Raw genomic sequence first — 10175 nt, forward strand, 5'->3', positions numbered from 1 at the left:
ACATAACGCACATGCATTTAACCCCCTTTTCACAGAGTACGTAACAAATAATATCACAGTAAATTAATGCGACAAGGCCAAGCATTGAATACTAGATCCCCTGATATGTAGTCCAGCTCTGCTCTGGTTTTTAAGTTTAAGACAGTATGCTGATCCAATACATGTACATTATTGAAGATACAGTGAATTTGTTTGCGTTATATTTGCTTTATATTTTACAGCATGTTCCTTTTGGGAAAAACGCGCGATAAACCATGAAATTGGGGAATATGAAACACCATTAATATTATTACAAATAACAGTATTAAACAAGAGCACCGCATAACGGGTGCCACGCTCTGCTGCAAAAGCTTGTCCGAATTAATTTTTTTAGAGGTCACAGTGACCTTGACCTTTGACCTAGTGACCCAAAAATGGGTGTGGCGTGTAGAACTCATCAAGGTGCATCTACATATGAAGTTTCAAAGTTGCAGGTCGAAGCACTTTGATTTTAGAGCCTATGTTAAAGTTTTATACTAGAGGTCACAGTGACCTTGACCTTTGACCTAGTGACCCAAAAATGGGTGTGGCGTGTAGAACTCATCAAGGTGCATCTACATATGAAGTTTCAAAGTTGCAGGTCGAAGCACTTTGATTTTAGAGCCTATGTTAAAGTTTTATATTAGAGGTCACAGTGACCTTGACCTTTGACCTAGTGACCCAAAAATGGGTGTGGCGTGTAGAACTCATCAAGGTGCATCTACATATGAAGTTTCAAAGTTGCAGGTCGAAGCACTTTGATTTTAGAGCCTATGTTAAAGTTTTATACTAGAGGTCAAAGTGACCATGACCTTTGACCTAGTGACCCAAAAATGGGTGTGGCGTGTAGAACTCATCAAGGTGCATCTACATATGAAGTTTCAAAGTTGCAGGTCGAAGCACTTTGATTTTAGAGCCTATGTTAAAGTTTTATATTAGAGGTCACAGTGACCTTGACCTTTGACCTAGTGACCAAAAAATGGGTGTGGCCTGTAAAACTCATCAAGGTGCATCTACATATGAAGTTTCAAAGTTGTAGGTGGAAGCACTTTGAATTAAGAGCATATGTTATAGTTTTATATTAGAGGTCACAGTGACCTTGACCTTTGACCTTGTGACCCAAAAATGGGTGTGGCGTGTAGAACTCATCAAGGTGCATCTACATATGAAGTTTCAAAGTTGTAGGTGGAAGCACTTTGATTTAAGAGCCTATGTTAAAGTTTTATATTAGAGGTCACAGTGACCTTGACCTTTGACCTAGAGACCCAAAAATGGGTGTGGAGTGTAGAACTCATAAAGGTGCATCTACATATGAAGTTTCAAAGTTGTAGGTGGAAGCACTTTGATTTTAGAGCCTATGTTAAAGTTTTATATTAGAGGTCACAGTGACCTTGACCTTTGACCTAATGACCCAAATATGGGTGTGGCGTGTAGAACTCATTAAGGTGCATCTACATATGAAGTTTCAAAGTTGTAGGTGGAAGCACTTTGATTTTAGAGCCTATGTTAAAGTTTTATATTAGAGGTCACAGTGACCTTGACCTTTGACGTAGTGACCCAAAAATGGGTGTGGAGTGTAGAACACATCAAGGTGCCTCTGCATATGAAGTTTCAAAGTTGTAGGTGGAAGCACTTTGACTTTAAAGCCTATGTTAAAGTTACATATTAGAGGTCACAGTGACCTTGACCTTTGACCTAGTGACCCAAAAATGGGTGTGGTGTGTAGAACTCATCAAGGTGCATCTACATATGAAGTTTCAAAGTTGTAAGAGGAAGCACTTTGATTTTAGAGCCAATATTAAGTTTTAGCATGAAGCCTACGGCGGAGGGCGAGCTGGCTATGACAATACCTCGGGTTTTCTCCAAAAACAGCTGAGCTAAAAGTTGTTGTTAACAAGACTATTGCCAAGCAATATATGTCCCCTACCAGCTCCGCCATTGTCAGAAATTCCACCATTGTCAGATTTTTTTTAATTTGTTGCCATGAAAAGTTTCATGAAAAAATATGAAGAACTTTTAAAGTTATCTCAGGATCCAGAAAACCACCATTTTCAGCAGTATTTCCAGTCTATTTGTTGCCATAGCAACCACAATTTTTGACATAGGAACAAAATGAAATGACCTGCATGATGTCAATATTGCCATCTATCCATTTTTTAAGTTTTATGAAAAAATATGAAGAACTTTTAAAGTTTTCGCAGGATCCAGAAAAGTGTGACAGACATACATGTAGAGACAGACTCACAGACGCACAGAGCGCAAACCATAGGTCCCCTCCGGTGAAACCGGTAGGGAACAATTAGCGCATTTTAAACTTTTTTTACAATTTTAAATACCTGGTAAAAAAGGCTACCGACTTACATTTTTGCATATTATTTAACTCAATAAAACAAATATTGAGATTATTAAAAAGGTTTGGCATCTTTTTAGGGAAATTTAGTCAGATTTTTGAGATGAAATATTACTTGTTTCCACTAGGAAAAAGCCTGTCAAAAGCACTAGTTTTGGGCAAAAAATCACTGATATATAATATAGTACCTCTTTCCATGCTGTGTTGTTTTTACCCCAGATTTCACACTTACAGCTTTTGGTTTTGCTGAAACCTGAAAATTACAAAGAACGGTTCATTTTAATAACAAGTTGTTTATCAAACTTAAATATGTGTTAACTGAGACAACTCTGAACCGTTAAACACCATTTAATCATTTACAGGAAATGTGCTTAGTTTCAAGTGCCCATTCATTGTAGATAAAGAAGTATTATAACTTGCACAATAAACTTATACATGTACTACCCTAAATTTTAAAATAGCAAGAGATGTGTTCGTCAGAAACACAATGCCCCCTATTGCGCCCCTTTGACAAAAAAATAAATATATTTTTTGACCTTGAAGGATGACCTTGACCCTGAACTACCACCACTAAAATGTGCAGCTTCATAAGAACGCCACTTTGAATTATATATTTTTTTACCTTTGACCTTGAAGGATGACCTTGACCTTGAACTTCCACCACTCAAAATGTGCAGCTTCATGAGATGCACATGCATGCCAAATATCAAATTGCTATCTTGAATATTGAGAAAGTTATGGCTAATGTTGTGTTTTTTTTCTGACGGACAGACTGACATACTGACTGACAGACAGTTCAACTGCTATATGCCACCCTACTGGGGGCATAAAAAGTTATGGCCAATGTTAAAGTTTTCGGACGGACAGACGCCATATATTTGACATTTGACCTTGATGGATGACCTTGACCTTTCACCACTCAAAATGTTCAACTCAATGAGATACACATGCATGCCAAATATCAAGTTGCTATCTTCAATGGTGAAAAAGTTATGGCCAATGTTTAAGTTTTTGGACGGATGGACAGACGCCATATATTAGACATTTGACCTTGAAGGATGACCTTCACCTTTCACCAGTCAAAATGTGCAGCTCCGTGAGATGCACATGCATGTCAAATATCAAGTTGCTATCTTCAATATTGAAAAAGTTATGGCAAATGTTAAAGTTTTCGGACAAACAGATGCCATATATTTGACATTTGACCTTGAAGGATGACCTTGACCTTCAACTTTCACCACTCAAAATGTACAGCTTCATAAGGTTCACACGCATGCCAAATATCATGTTTCTATCTTCAATAATGCAAAAGTTATGACCAACATTCAAGTTTTTTTTTGCAGACGGACGGACGGACTGACATACACACATACTGACATACTGACTGACGGACAGTTCAACTGCTATATGCCACCCTACCAGAGGCATAAACCAGAGCTGTTAGAGGGCAGCGCGCTCGACTATTCGAGTGCTTGACAGTATAACGTAAGCAATCATGGGGAAATTGTTCAATTTCAATAATTTATTAGACGATCTTTCAAAATAAAAATTTGGGGGGGGGGGGGGTAGGGGGGGGGAGAGGGGGGTATAATTTGGGGTGTGGTTATTTATTACATGATGTTTAAAAAAAATAATAAAAATTGGGGGGGGGGGGGTAGGGGTGTGGTAATTTATAAGATGATGTTTTAAAAAACAAAATTGGGGGGGGGGGGAGGTTGGGGGGATGGGGGGGATGGGGGGGGATGGGATTCTGGGTAGGGGCGTGGGGTATTGTTTGGGTGGAATCCATGGTGGTATTCAGGTAAGTGTTGTTTTGTCAAAGTAATCATAAAATGTGATCATAAATAAAGAAGTTATGGCAATTTAAGCAAAGTGTTCAATTATCTAAGTGTAAAAGGGGCCATAATTATGTCAAAATGCTGGATACAGTGGTCTGCTTTTGTTTATAGGTTGGGGTCATGTTAGTAAACAAGTATGCAACATATAAAAGCAATATGTCAAAGGATATAGGAAATATTTGGGGTAGTACGCAAACTTTAACATAGATTTATCAATAATATGAATATTCTAAGTATAAAAGGGGCAATAATTAAAACAAAATGCTTGATAGAGTTGTCTTCTCTTGTTTATAGGTTGGGGTGATGTTGGTATGCAAGATATGAAAGCAATATGACAATGAAAATAAATGGGGTAGTACGAATACTAAAATAACATTTGCTGCATATTATAAGTGGAAAAGGGGCCATTATTATGACAAAATGCTTGATAGAGTTGTCTGCTCTTGTTTATAGGTTGGGATCATGTTGGTAAACAAGTATGCAAAATATGAAAGCAAGATGTCAAGGGACAATGAAAATAATTGGGGTAGTACGAAAACTTAAACATTTGCACGCTAACGGCACGGAACGGAACGCCGATGCTGGGGTGAGTAGGATAGCTCCACTATATATCTTTCATATTTAATAGTCGAGCTAAAAAATGTCCATAATGCTGCCAAATAGCAGATCAGAGTTATTGGCCTTGGTCAGTGACCTTAAATGAAGATCCTGAAGATATGTTTGATATTTTCCATGGAATACTGTATGTATTATACATGTGCCTGCTTTATAAACAGAGCTTTGGATTTGTAGCATGCGAAATTTAACTTGGCAATTTTGATGACCAAATTAAGAGTGAGAAGTTTAGCTAAAACCAATTCAATAATGGCTCCACTAACAATAACTAACAATAAGCTAAGCATATCTGTAGCACAAACCTTTTGCTTATTCACAGGTGTTGACATTTTCTTTGAGGCAGGTTTGGCAAACATTCTCTTCTTTTTATTCACAGCTTTCTGCAACCTAAACATAAGTCAATTATATACACTTATGTTGGTTTAAATATTGCAAAGAAAAAACGCCTGTATTTTAGAATTATTCATAATATCCCTTCAGTGTCTATTTTGCAAGCCTTAATAGTTCAGTACACATGACAATAAAAAAAAATTCACACATATAATGAAAATTATATCATTTCAATGTTCAAAGCCATGGTAATAGCATTTAAAGGATGCAGGGTAAAATAAATAAACATCAGTTTAAATGCATTGTAACCGTACAGGATAAACACAGAAATAAACCAATCACAGGGTTATCAAGGATAATTTTAGTAAACATGTTCTTAATTCCTAAATAGCTTCTTTAATTTCCATAAATATTAAAAATACAGCAGGAAAAACTTTATTCTACTGATAACTGACTACAGTTAAGGTAGCATGATTGTTGGTTTTAGGTGTTTTGCTTTTTGGTCAAATGTCCCAACATTTTTTATGGAATGTCCTGATTTGGACCTGAACAATTCTGGCATGTATGGATTTGGCAAGCGTGTTTGTAATTAATATAAACTTAATTTTCTTCAGAATGAAGCTAGTTGTTAAGGAACCAGCCAAGAAATAACAAACAAATTTGTAAAGACCTGTTTTCATTGGAATATTGTGAAATGACAACCAATGCCATTGCTTGTTACAAACAAGAATATCAGTGAAACTGATGGATGCACCCCGATGATGCGCTTTGTCAATCTATGTGTTAAATGTGTGGAAACTAAAATTATTACTCAAGGGCCATAAGTCCTTGAAAACTCACTGGAGTGGAACAATATGACATATTTAGGTATGCCCACCATGAAGGATACTGCATGTTTTCATTAACTTGGGACAATAAGTTCCTGTGATCTATCACAGAAACATCAAATTCTTTAGATTGTCATATTACTTACAGAAGGGCAATAACCACCTTAAAAAAATCTAATATAAGCCTCGGTGACCTTGACCCCAGTGACCTCAAACCTCATCAAAAGGTAGAGGTCCATGCAAGGTTCCTACATGCCAAATATGTAAGAGATCGGTTAAATATTGAAGGCGCTATGAGAAACTGTAACAAAGGTGTGACAGAAGGAAGGAAGGAAGTAAGGAACTTCAAACTGGCAACTATATCCTACCCAAAAAATTTTAGGGAGCATTAATATGTTCCATGAGAAAAATTAAATAATATTGTCACAGTTGCCAGTCTTTTTGTGTAGCTTGCTCCTACCATGCTAACTTGCAGGGCAAACCCCAGCAAGAAAGCTTCTTTGCAGGTTTTTTTTTACTAAGAAAGTGACGCCGATATTCGGCTTCTTCCCCTACCAGAATGCTTTTACCTCAAAATACAATTTCCCCTCTAAGAATATCATTTTTAACCCAAATATAATATTTTCCCATCAAAGATATTTTTTTCCTTTGGGTGAGTCGACACTTATCCAATTTGTACCACGATCTCGCTCTCTCTCTCTCTCTCCCGACGAACACACAAAACTGGGAACCCCAGCGATTCTAAATATAGCAATTAAATAAATATGTCATGGAAATTTTATCCTGGCAACTGACCGCAATAATCACCTGACTATTTCACTGGATTACGGTCTTGCGCGAGTAGGGTATTTCGTCAATTAATTACCGGAAACCTGTCGAATTTTCATCCGGGTTATAAAAGAGCCAAGATGTGAAAACAGAAAAAAATGTCTCACAATTGGCGTTCATACACGAAAAAAATAAAACGTTCAGACTCTGCAAATACAAAACCCATCGACGCATTTTCAAAGAATGATTCATCAAAAACCGTTGAAACCCTGCAGGATTCGGAGGTTATCGACATCGAACATTGTGAAAGGGAAAGTAAACAATCGGCAGCTGTCGCACTTTCCCCTTCCAAAACTGTAGCAGATCTAGATCGTCTACCCATTAATAATGATACTGAAATATCAAAATTGACATCGTCCCCTGGCCCCAGTACAGAAAAACAGTTGAAAACATTTCCCATAATTAGATTTACCCCTGCAACTTTCTTTTCCAAGCAAGACGAAACACAACCAAAACGAGATAGTCGTTTCAATTCTCAAGAATACGAATCCTGATACCCATGGCTATATCACAGTTAAACTAAACATGGTTTTATGTGTAAATATTGCGAGCTATTTGGATCCAGTAGTGGCCAAAACATTTCCTATGCAGGGTTCGACACTAAGGCACGTCCGACAGACATTGTCTAGTAAGATCGGTGGTCGGGCTAGTAAAACTGTGGGCTAGCTTGTCCGACTGGTTGTACATACTGATTCATATAACTATAACTAACCGAAAACCTTTTTCTCTTAATGTGTAAAATAACTATTGTATCCATTATTTAAATCAGAACAAACTAGCGTATATATAAATAAACGCGGAGCATTCACATGATTCATCGCTATTTTTAGATGCGAAGGAGAGCTTCCCGCAGAAATAGCTTGTTTCCATTGGTAAAGTTGTCATGAATATTAACCCTTTGCATGATGGGAAATTTGTAGTCTGCTAAAATGTTGTCTGCTGAATTTCTAAAATTAGCATTTTCTTCAAATTTTTTTCAAAGAATACTATCAGAATAGCAAACAGTTTGGATTCAGATGAGACGCCACGTTTTGTGGCGTCTCATCTGGATCCAAACTGTTTGCAAAAACCTTCAAAATTCAGTTCCAGCACTGAAAGAGTTAATGATTTTCTGCAGTGTCAAAGAACTTTACATCATGTTTTACGACTTCTATCGAAAATCGGTATCGTCAATGTAAACATTTTGGCGTAGCAGACTAGAGAATGTAATTTAAAAAATGGCTTTGTTCAAGATTGGATTTTCGTCCGACAAATAGGTTAATAAAGAAAAATCCGACAGTAAAACTGACACAGATTATGATGGAAAAGGGCCTTGGAGCTGTGGTAGCAGTGAGCACAGCGGTCAAGGAGGCCAGAATTTGATAACATTTAATAAATGTCAACTGCTGTACAGACATCATTTGTTTAACTGGTGATAAACAGTGAAATTACAACTTACAATTTATGTTGTTAAATAGTTATATTTTATCTTTTACTATGTGCATCAAAATAACTTTCTTGTGTTCACTAATTATTTTCTGATAAAACCTGATTAAACAGTTACACAACACAATTTTTATGTTTATTTGCTATGTCATTTATGGTCTAGTAGACATCAGATTCGGGCTCGAACATTTTAAGAGGAGCTGGTCCGATGGTCTTGCTGTAAAAAAAATTAATGTCGAACCCTGCTATGTCACAACTGGTGCTGTATTTGGGGACAATCCCTCTACGAGACTTGAAACTCACAATAATAGTGACAGTGACATGCCTCTGTAGATTAGTAACTGTTATAGACATTGAAATAAACCATTATTTTTTAATTTTTTCCCAAATATGTCTCTTTCGCGCTCTATTTTCCCCTTTTACCCAGCGTCCAGCGTCTTCCCCTTTTTCTAATAAAAACCCCTGATTTTATTGCATGTACAACGTGGAGTTTGATTTTTAGGCTTGAAGGGTACCGATGAAAATGTTTGTGCCTTAAATGGTTATAAATAGTGTATTCTGTAGAAGAAGCACTATAACTGAAATAATCTAACACAAAAATAAAAATAAAACAAAAATTCTAGGCTGTTATGCCAAAGCTTTGGTGATAACTGAAAAACTCCAAAGATAAACACGAATCTTAGATTTGACCACTTTGTTAATTACATTAGCAAAAAAAACGCTGGTAAACAGAGAAATCAAACCCCTGATTATGTATGTTGTAACAAGGCATTAAATTCAGTATGGTCGTGATTTTTCGTGATAAACAAAAACAGATGATTTCAAAACACAAACAAAATCAATCATCATGTTCAGACTTGTCAAGTTGTAAAACAATTGGGTAAAATCAATGATTGATTAATACCAACCCAAACTATATTGCATTCAAAGGAAGCTATCGTATTAATACATTCATACAGCAACCTCAGATTGCATTGACAATTCGTTCCAGTGGCACCATTTATTCACATGTTCATGTGTGCATTCAATTGACAGTTAAATTTGGAACCATTTGGAGCCTAACAACATCCGGAAAGACACGAAAAATGACTTCCGGTAAACGCCATGTAAGTAGTTCTAAAAAAGGCTAGCTAATTTGGATATTTATATAAATAATATGCATAAAGCGATCTAATCTACTTCAAATCATACAAATTATGCAATACAATTTAATGATAATCATAAAAAATCATATTGCAATTAAGCATTTTGAAATAGTTCTACGCCAGGTAGAGATCACACTCCAGTAAATTGAGAAAGTCGTACATGGACTTAAGTCCTCACATTAAATAAATTTAACTATTTTAACGCTGTGTGTTACTTTGGCTCTTGTTACATGCATGTAATTTTGTGAAGCTCGCTTTAAAATGTTAATCCAACCAGGATCGCCGGCTTGGAACGGATATTTCAAAACATGCGGGAGGTGTTTTCTGAGGGTGGAGGGAGGTACAGACAGCAAATGAAAACACTTAATATATAAAGTGACACCATATATCAAACACATTTAATTTTCGGGACAATAAACTGTCCCATAGACACTACATGAAATAAGGTTACTACGTGAAATATGACGCAAAACAATTATGTATAGTGTATATACAGGTTCTGAAAAAAAAAATCATCAATAAAAGATGTTAGATCTTCGCCCGAATCGACAGCAAATCTTATCGCACGATTTCAAAAGCTGAAAAGTCTTCACGTGCTACATTGATTGCGATTAGCAATGTAATCGGATAGAGCACAAATTGAGTATTATATTTATAGTTTTTTAAATATCATATTGTTATTGACATATATACTTATATATGCTTAAATTTAAAATTTAGCATGGCTTATGCGATAATAAGGAGTTATCATTCTAAATATAAGATATAAACAATAAAATTGTCCGTAAGACACTGATAT

General features: G+C 36.2%; 2 protein-coding genes across 6 annotated transcripts in view; both read right to left on the reverse strand.

Annotated features, from left to right (window-relative positions):
- Nucleotides 1-9303, reverse strand: part of LOC127847597 (uncharacterized) — a 188530-nt gene extending 179227 nt beyond the window's left edge. For 2 of the 3 annotated variants that reach the window (XM_052379617.1, XM_052379613.1), the window contains exon 1: nt 9140-9295. The gene's annotated coding sequence lies outside the window, so the exon portion shown is untranslated. Of the gene's footprint in view, nt 1-9139 lie in introns of all 3 variants that reach the window. The other variant, XM_052379615.1, reaches the window with a different exon arrangement.
- Nucleotides 1-10175, reverse strand: part of LOC127847599 (protein PALS2-like) — a 195271-nt gene that overhangs the window by 123781 nt on the left and 61315 nt on the right. The window lies entirely within an intron of this gene.

Source organism: Dreissena polymorpha, chromosome 10, assembly GCF_020536995.1.
Source record: "Dreissena polymorpha isolate Duluth1 chromosome 10, UMN_Dpol_1.0, whole genome shotgun sequence".
Taxonomy (NCBI): domain Eukaryota; kingdom Metazoa; phylum Mollusca; class Bivalvia; order Myida; family Dreissenidae; genus Dreissena; species Dreissena polymorpha.